Source organism: Calidris pugnax, unplaced genomic scaffold (genome assembly GCF_001431845.1).
Source record: "Calidris pugnax isolate Ruff unplaced genomic scaffold, ASM143184v1 scaffold155, whole genome shotgun sequence".
Lineage (NCBI taxonomy): Eukaryota > Metazoa > Chordata > Aves > Charadriiformes > Scolopacidae > Calidris > Calidris pugnax.
This window is the reverse complement of record NW_015090886.1, coordinates 180,624-189,147: the sequence shown is the minus strand read 5'-3', so window position 1 is coordinate 189,147 and position 8,524 is coordinate 180,624. Positions and strand designations below refer to the sequence as shown.

General features: G+C 47.4%; 1 protein-coding gene across 1 annotated transcript in view; it reads right to left on the bottom strand.

Annotated features, from left to right (window-relative positions):
* Positions 1 to 3,159, bottom strand: part of SLC48A1 (solute carrier family 48 (heme transporter), member 1) — a 31,136-nt gene extending 27,977 nt beyond the window's left edge. The window contains exon 1 of the mRNA XM_014947483.1: positions 3,138 to 3,159. The gene's annotated coding sequence lies outside the window, so the exon portion shown is untranslated. The remainder of the gene's footprint in view (positions 1 to 3,137) is intronic.
* Between the last annotated feature and the right edge of the window lie 5,365 nt (positions 3,160 to 8,524).

The following is an 8,524-nucleotide window of genomic DNA, read 5'->3' as shown; positions in this document are numbered from 1 at the left end:
CTGGGCAGCCTCTTCCAGGGCTCTGACACCCTCACAGCAGAGAAGTTCCTCCTCATGTTCAGATGGAACTTCCCGTGTCCCAGTTTGTGCCAGTTGCCCCTTGTCCTGTCACTGGGCACCACTGGGAAGAGTCTGGCCCCATCCTCTTGCCCCCCGCCCTTTAGCTATTGTTCAACATCGATGAGATCCCCCCTTACTCTTCTCTTCTCCAGACTAAAACCACCCAAGTCCCTCAGCCTTTCCCCAGTCCCCTCATCATCTTCGTAGCCCTTTGCTGGACCCTCTCCAGCAGTTCCTAGTCCTGCCTGAACTGGGGAGCCCAGACCTGGTCCCAGTCTCCAGCTGGGGCCTCCCCAGGGCAGAGTAGAGGGGGAGGATGACCTCCTTCCAACCACAGGCCACCCCAGGAGACCATTTGCTTTCTTGGCCACAAGGGCACATTGCTGGCCCGTGGGCAACTTGCTGTCCACCAGGACTCCCAAGTTCCTCTCTCAGAGCTGGTTTCCAGCAGGTCACCCCCAGCCTGTCCTGGTGCAGGAGGTGATTCCTCCCAAGGTGCAGGACCTTACACTTGCCCTGGCTGAACTTCATGAGGTTCCTCTCCACCCAAATCTGCAGCCTGCCCAGGTCTCGCTGGATGGTGGCACGGCCTTTTGGGGTGTGTTTCCCCCAAATAACTTGCTCATTTTCCTATTTGGGATACTGCACACTCAGGGCAGTTTTATTTAATTCTTCCAACAGGTTTCATGATATCACACGTTCAAAGCCAAGCACTTGGCAACAATTAATGCAGTTTATCAGAGGCCGGGCAGCCCCTTTTACATATGGAGCCGATAACAAAGGGCGCCACTACAGAACCACTCATTTTAGACACCAAAATGAGGATACACAGGACCTGTTCAGTAATCAGCATTCCACATGGTGTCTCTTAGCTCCGAGGCATCTGCAGAGAACTTCATAAAGAGCATTTATACCCATCCCCTCCAAACGGTTCAAGTGAAGGGGTGCAGAAGTTCAGCTCCCAGTTGATTCGTATATTCAATTCCCACTTAAGGCAAAGCACCACTCACCAAGTGTTTAAGGTGGCTAAAAATCTAACTCTGCACTTTTGGATCTGGCCCAAAACGTCTGGGTTACATGACCAGAGAAATATCTGAGCACATACAGTTTATATATATATTTTTTATTTTTTAAAAAGAGCCAAATTCCCTGTGACTGTAATGGGAACAGCAAAAGGCGCTTCGCTAAGCTTAGGCGACAAGTCCATAACCGTGTTCCAACTCCCCCGTGAAAAGGGAGGAAACAGGAGGAAAAAAAAGGATGGAAGCATCCAAATAACAGCCGTAAATAGCTTCTGATATAGGGAAAAACGGTGCATTTTTAGAACGTGCTTGTTCTAAAAGCTGCCAACTTTTCACCACGCTGCAGAAATGGGAAGAGCCGTTCAACACAAGAACTGCCCCTTCCCATGAAATTTCCTATAACCCCCTGGAACAAGGCTGCCCATCATTCCCCACGACACAACCCCAACCTCCAGCAACATCCCCAGCTCCAATGAGCACAAGCTGAGTCCCCTGGTTAAGCCATGGTGCTGAGGAGAACGACTAAACCTCCTTAAGCAGCTCACACAACCTATAGTTAGAGCCGCTTTACGGGCTTAAAACATTTGACTCGTTCTGGCAAAAGCCCTCGGTGGCACCTCTGAAATGTGAGCCTCGAATGTGCAACCAACCAGCTTGGGTTTCTCCAACGCTGCTGCCTCCTTTCCAGCTTTTATTTTAAGGGCAGCAGGGGAAAAAGAAAAATAATTAAACAAAAAAAATAATAAAGAATGACACCACTGCTTAAAAGACCAGGCTGCTTTATATGGTATCCTGCAATGACACAGACCTCCCTCTGCGGCTACTTCTCAACATCAAAGGAAGCCAAAACCAGCCTTGCCCACGACAAGATAAACACTTTAATACTCAGCACAGCCACGGCTCTTGCCAGAGCTCATTTGTTCCTGGATACGGTCATTACACAGAAAGCTTCCCAAGGCTTAAAAGAACTTATTATAGCACAGAGGAAAACAACTGCGTCAAAACCGATAGATGAGCACAGCCCGGAGTCGCCCAACAAACCTGCTGGACTTGCTTCTCAGCTCCCAAACTGCTTTTCAACTCACTCCCAACAGGTTTTCTGGCCACAGGGACAGGGGACGTGCTGCAGGTGCAGGCCAAATGAGGCTGAATATAGAGAAAGTCAGTCCCAGGCCAGACGGGAGAACCCTGGCAATGGTTTTTGCCTCTTCAGATACGCCAAGATGGGACAAAAGAAGTTGAAATAGCCTCCACAAAAGAGGTGGGGGGACAACCTTCAAAAAAAACTCATAGAAGGGAAAGGAAAAGCACTTGGGTGAACTGAAAACCTGAGGGTAAAGTGCTGACACCCAGGAGCTCACAGGTTTTTTTTATCACAGCAAACAGGAAAGGCAGAATCAGCCCATTGCTTCATCTGGTGGGACCTGCCACCGCTACGCAGCGTCAAAGGGTGGTTTCTGGCTCCAGGCAGCCAGGATTTGAATTCCCAGACTCTTGTCAAGTCAGCTACAGACACTGCTTCTCCTGCACAGGCTGCCACGACGTGTGCTGGAGATCCCAAAGATACCCCAGAGCTTTGCAGAAGACTAGAATTGTGCTGGTGAAGCTTTTCAAACAGCCTGCACCAGGATTCGGTGGAAAAACCTACCCCTCAGCTCCCTAAACAACCGCTTCCTCCACGTCGTGGTACCTTTCAGCTTGTGCTCGAGCAAGTTCAACCCATATTTTCTTTTTAAAAAAATGAGGAACCTGGGTTTTTCAGTCAGCAAAACAAGCTGCCCTCCCCTCCAGGCGCTGTCAGATGACTCGGCACAATTTACTTAAAATGCTGAGTCAAGCTGGTGTTTCCACACCAAAACTGCTGCCGACGCTCCGAAAGCCTCTGTGGGGACAGCAAAGCAGCGTGTGAATTGTCACTTGATCTTGTCCCCACCGCTGGCCCTGACCCTAAAGCCTGACCCAGCACCCCAGAGGAAACTATTCAGCAAACCGCTGCCTGTGGTTAACTTTTAACGTCCAGAGTGACCCACATTTTTAAAAAAAAAAAAGAGGAACCTGAGTTTTTCAGTCAGCAAAACAAGCTGCCCTCCCCTCCAGGCGCTGTCAGATGACTCGGCACAATTTACTTAAAATGCTGAGTCAAGCTGGTGTTTCCACACCAAAACTGCTGCCGACGCTCCGAAAGTCTCTGTGGGGACAGCAAAGCAGCGTGTGAATTGTCACTTGATCTTGTCCCCACCGCTGGCCCTGACCCTAAAGCCTGACCCAGCACCCCAGAGGAAACTATTCAGCAAACCGCTGCCTGTGGTTAACTTTTAACGTCCAGAGTGACCACCTCACACATGACTAAGCAAAAAAAAAAAAGCCTCGTGACAACTTCACCATGCGCTGTAAAAGGACACCCAGGCTTTAATGACCCTGTCACCAAACCTGGTCCAGGTTTGGTGACAGGGTCATTAAAGCCTGGGTGTCCTTTTACAGGCAGCTCAGCCAACATCATGTTTGTTACCATGCAGAACAGAGGGGAAAGGAATCTCCTCCAGCTCCAGACCATTTTTGCCTCCTTCCCTTTCCACCCTGTCCTTTGGTCAGGCTCCCCAGCTTGCACAGAAGTTGATTTTTTTATTTTTTTTTTTCCCCTAGAATGGCAGAAAAGCATCCCGACAAGTTCAATCAGCTCACAGCACTGCCTGAAAACCATCAACATTGGCATAAAAATCATTCAGGGCCAGGTAGAGGACGTAAGAACAGGACTGGCTTTTTTTAATTGCTTAATTTGCTCATCCCAAGCCTGTGAGATCATACGCAGGTGGACACCCCAACCCCACACCAGTGCTGCTCCCAAACTGGGGAATGGCCTCAAAGACTTTAGTTGCTCTTCTCCCAAACTGGGGAATGGCCTCAAAGACTTCAGCTGCTCTTAACTTACCCTCCAGACCCCTCACCAGCTCCATTGCCCTTCTCTGGACACACTCCAGCCCCTCAATGTCTTTTTTGTGGTGAGGGGGCCAAAACTGGACACAGCTCTCGTGGTGGGGACTCACCAGTGCTGAGTAGATAACTGGACACAGCTCTCAAGGTGGGGCCTCATCAGTGCTGAGCAGATGGGGATGATCACCTCCTGAGTCCTCCTCCACACGCTGTTCCTGACACAGGCCAGGGTGCTGGTGGCCTTCTTGGCCACCTGGGCACACTGCTGGCTCATCTTCAGCCCACAGTCCACCAACACCCCCAGGTCCTTTTCTGCTGTGAAGCTCCAGCCACTCTGCCCCCAGCCTGTAGCATCCATGGGGTTGGTGGGACCCAAGTGCAGGACCCAGCACTTGGCCTTGTTGAACCTCACCCCATTGGCCTCGGCCCAACCATCCAGCCTGTCCAGATCCCTCTGCAAAGCTTTTCTACCATCCAGAAGGTCAACACTCCCACCCAATTTGATGTCATCTGCAAACTTACTGAGGGTGCACTCGATCCCCCAGATCCAGCCACTCTGCCCCGAGCCTGTAGGGTCCATCTCCAGCCACTCTGCCCCCAGCCTGTAGGGTCCATGGATTTGGTGGGACCCAAGTGCAGGACCCAGTACTTGGCCTCGTTGAACCTTTATTATCACTAACAAAATGTCTAAATACATTAAAACCTGTACCTTTGCTGAAAAGCATTATTTAAACTAACTGCTTAGAATCATCAAATGGTTTGGGTAGGGAGGGATCTTAAAGATCATGGAGTTCCAACCCCCCTGCCCTGGGCAGGGACACCTCCCACCAGACCAGTAAGACCACATTCAGCAGGAGAAAAACCCACCCCACACTCTTTCTAACTAACTCCAGAGGAAAAGCGTCCCTGAATGCTGGAATGGAGCCTTTGTGTTTAATTCAACTGAAACTGGGCTCAAGAAAAGAGAAATCACCTCCCAGTCACCCATATACACAAGCAAAGCAGCGAGAAGAACAAATGAGTTGTATTGATTTACAGAAAAGACTTTCATTATCACATAGAGAAACTAAACCCATACCAGTATTTTTAATTAATGTGAAATCTCTCACTTTGTAGGCCTTGAGAGCAAAAGGTTTGCAGGTTTAACACAAACCCATTATAGCTCCATGGAAGGAACAGCTCACGCAGCTGTACAACTGAAACAGGTTTTACTGGAATAGGAAATAAAAGTTATGTCTCATTTAAAGCCTGGAATGGTTAAACTGCAGGACCTCTGGCTTTTCTTTTTCTGCCCCAGATCCCCTCCTCCTCCTCAGCTGGATTCTCCAGTGGAATTGTGCTTTACACAGAGGTGAATGCTGGACCCACAGCCCCGACGGTGCTTCTCGGCTCCGGTTACATCGCCCGCTTAAAATAACATCAAAAACCTCACGCTTGTTTCAGAGAAACATTTGTCTTGGTGGGTTTATCCCACACATCGGGGCTGGAATGACCCTAAAATAAGAGCAGCTCAATAAGACACAATCGAGGGATTTCCGACACGGAGCGACGGGAAAGTTCCCTCTAAATCAAACCCTAATTATCCCAAGTACACAAAGCTCCAGGAAAAGGAAACGGGCCCATCAAACAACCCCCAGTGCATCTGAAACAACAGCCAGAGAGGCAGGGGTTTTTTTAAAACAGAAGTTAACAGGCATTTTGACAAGATTAACTCCTATTTAAAATACAAAAAGTTAACAGCATACTTGGAACAAGTTTAAATAAATTCTAAGAGGCGAGTTCAAAAGCAGGCTTGCCCCCAAGCCTGTAACCTGGGACAGAGAAACGTTAATATCTAAATATTTTGATAAGCCCTTCTGACAGTTGAGCCTGCTTTAGCTCCAGGGAAACAAAACCTTCCCTTTCTCCAAAGACGAAAACAAAAATTGTGACAAACAAAGGGTTTTCTCAGAGCCCTGTGAAGGGGGGCCCAGCTGCCTCCCCCCGGGGCAGGACACGGCGTTCAGCACCACTGGGCGTTACACGTTCTAGGAAAAAACAACAAATGGACAACCCAGGCCAAAAAAAAAATTAAAAAAATAAAAAATAATCAAGCAAAACAGAGCCACAGAAGCTATTCTGCAACGAGCATTCCCAGTCCAGAAGGAAGCTCAAACGCGGGTTGATAATGGGAAAGATGATGGCAAACAAAACAACAATGAAAAAATGAAAAACACGACAATAAAAAAATGAAAAACAATATTAAAAACTACTTTCATAGGCCTGGAAAAATGTAAGTCTACGGTGACCAATTAGAAGACTGTTTTTTGAGTGCTTCCAAAGCCTTCAGTCATTTTCCATCTCCACAATCTTCTTTTACACGCTCTATTACTCGAGCTGGAGCACCAGAAATACCCACTCTGAAAGGAGCTGGAGCTTTCCAAACCCAACTTCTTTTTGCCATCTCTTAAGTTTTGAAAACTTGGCCTCCACTGGTTGATTCCCTGCAAAGGGTAAAGTGTTTTCTTCCGGCAGCTAAAGCCAAGCCAGCTCAGCCTCAGCTGGTTTTGGAAGAGGTTAAAAATGGGTTTTTCTTGAACAGCTCTTCTGCCAAAATAGCTGGGGATCAACACTAGAATATTTTAGGAAAACAGCTCCGAGAGGAGAGGAGCCTTTGGAGTATTCTAGTGAAAACTGGTCTGCACTTGGCAAAAGCTCCCTCCGGACACGTGTGATGGAGCATTGACTATTCCAGGGTGTTTGGGTTTGGAGGGAAGGAGGGAAGAGGAACCCCAGGTTTCAGCTGGTTCAGCGCTGGGTTTCTCTGCTCAGCCCCTTTCAGAGGCAGGAAACGAGATTTTGGAGATTTCAGCTGCTCTGGGTCTCTGCTGGTCACAGTTTGCACCAACCAACATCACGAGCAGCACTCACACAGCTCCTTCTCTCCTCACAACTTCATTGAATTATGATGAAGCACAAGCCACGTGCAGCCTTTTCTGCACTTTCTTTATGTGTGTTTTTCCTCCCTTTCCTCTATTTCTTAAGCTGACGGACTAAAGCAGTCATCAGCCAAACCTTAATCAAATAACATGTGGTGTTTTATACGCAAATCCAAACATTTACAAATGCTTTCCTCCATAATTGCAATGCTTTTTGGCCAAACTACTCCAGCCCTGGATAGGGAACAAGCTGATTTGCATAAATTTAGTATACAGAAAGTTCGATTAGTTATCAAGAGTCTCCAGAGAATCACTACTTTTGCAGGCAACAGACCCTGTGTTCAGCATAAACCAGTTTCTACTTTCACTCATCAGACAGTTTTAAAGTTTCAAGTGTCTGAAAAGTACATTTCGTGTTTCATCTTCTTTGCAGCTGCTTTAATATCTGCTCCACATTATACTCGCAAAGCACAAGCTCTGTATTTTGCCAGAAATATCCAAGCAGCTTGGAAACAGCCAATAAAGTCTCTTTGGAGAGGGGGGGAAAAAACCCCCCCTCTCTTTCTATTAAATTTAAAAAGAGAAGATCCATACACAAGAACATTAAAAGCCGCTCAGGAAAGGGCTGGAGACATCCTGAAAACATTTAATTGCTTTCTTCTCTTTTAAACTGCCTCTGGCAGAATGAAAACATCCGAGTGGCTCAGAGATTCATGGCCTACTTAAAAAAAATAATAAATTAATTTAAGGCAGCGAGGGGAGAAGGTCAAACACACAAACAAGCAGTAAATTATAAAAGCCACTGTGACTAGCTCGAAATGAAAAGGCAAACCACCGAGACAGCCAGCATTAACTCAGGAATGAGTTTTGGGTCCCGGGATCAGCCGATGAAGCTGCCGTCCCTTGGGTCAGAGCAAGCACTCGATGGGGAGTTTCTGCTTAAAACAGAAACACGAGGTCTCTGTGGGATTTCAGATGATCCCCAAATTCCCAGGTATGCACGCCCAGAGGCGCAGTCAGGACGCTGGGGATTAGCGAGTTGATTTTTACTAGACGTTGTGGGGGGGGGTTTATTATTACGAAAGGCAACCAGAAAGACTGGAAAAGTGGTTTGCTCAGCACCTTAAATCACACGCTCCTGCTTTCATAACTACAGGTAACCGAGGGCTCTAGTTACACACTCATCAGTACGTGGTGATTTTCCCTCCACAGAACTTCAATACTAGCACTTGGAGTGAATTAATATCTAAGTTTTTCCTTTAAATTATAGGAAATATATCAGAGCAAGTGAAACTCCGCGCAAGCAGCAGTGGAGGGCAGATTTCAAGGCAAAATGCAGCAGGAAAGGTTCTCTCTAGAGAAGATAAGCAAAAGATAAACAAACTGATTACAAAGAGAGAGAGATTGCTAGCGAGACAGGAATCAGTAGAATTTCTTACAGGGAGGAAGTACGGGGATAAACATCCCAAAACACACCTCCCTGACCAACCAAAGGCACAGAGAGAAAAGCTGCAGGGGGTTGCAGTCCATCCCACCGAAAAGCAACGACAAACACCTGGGAGGCAATGGGAAAAGCAGAGAGACAGTTAAACT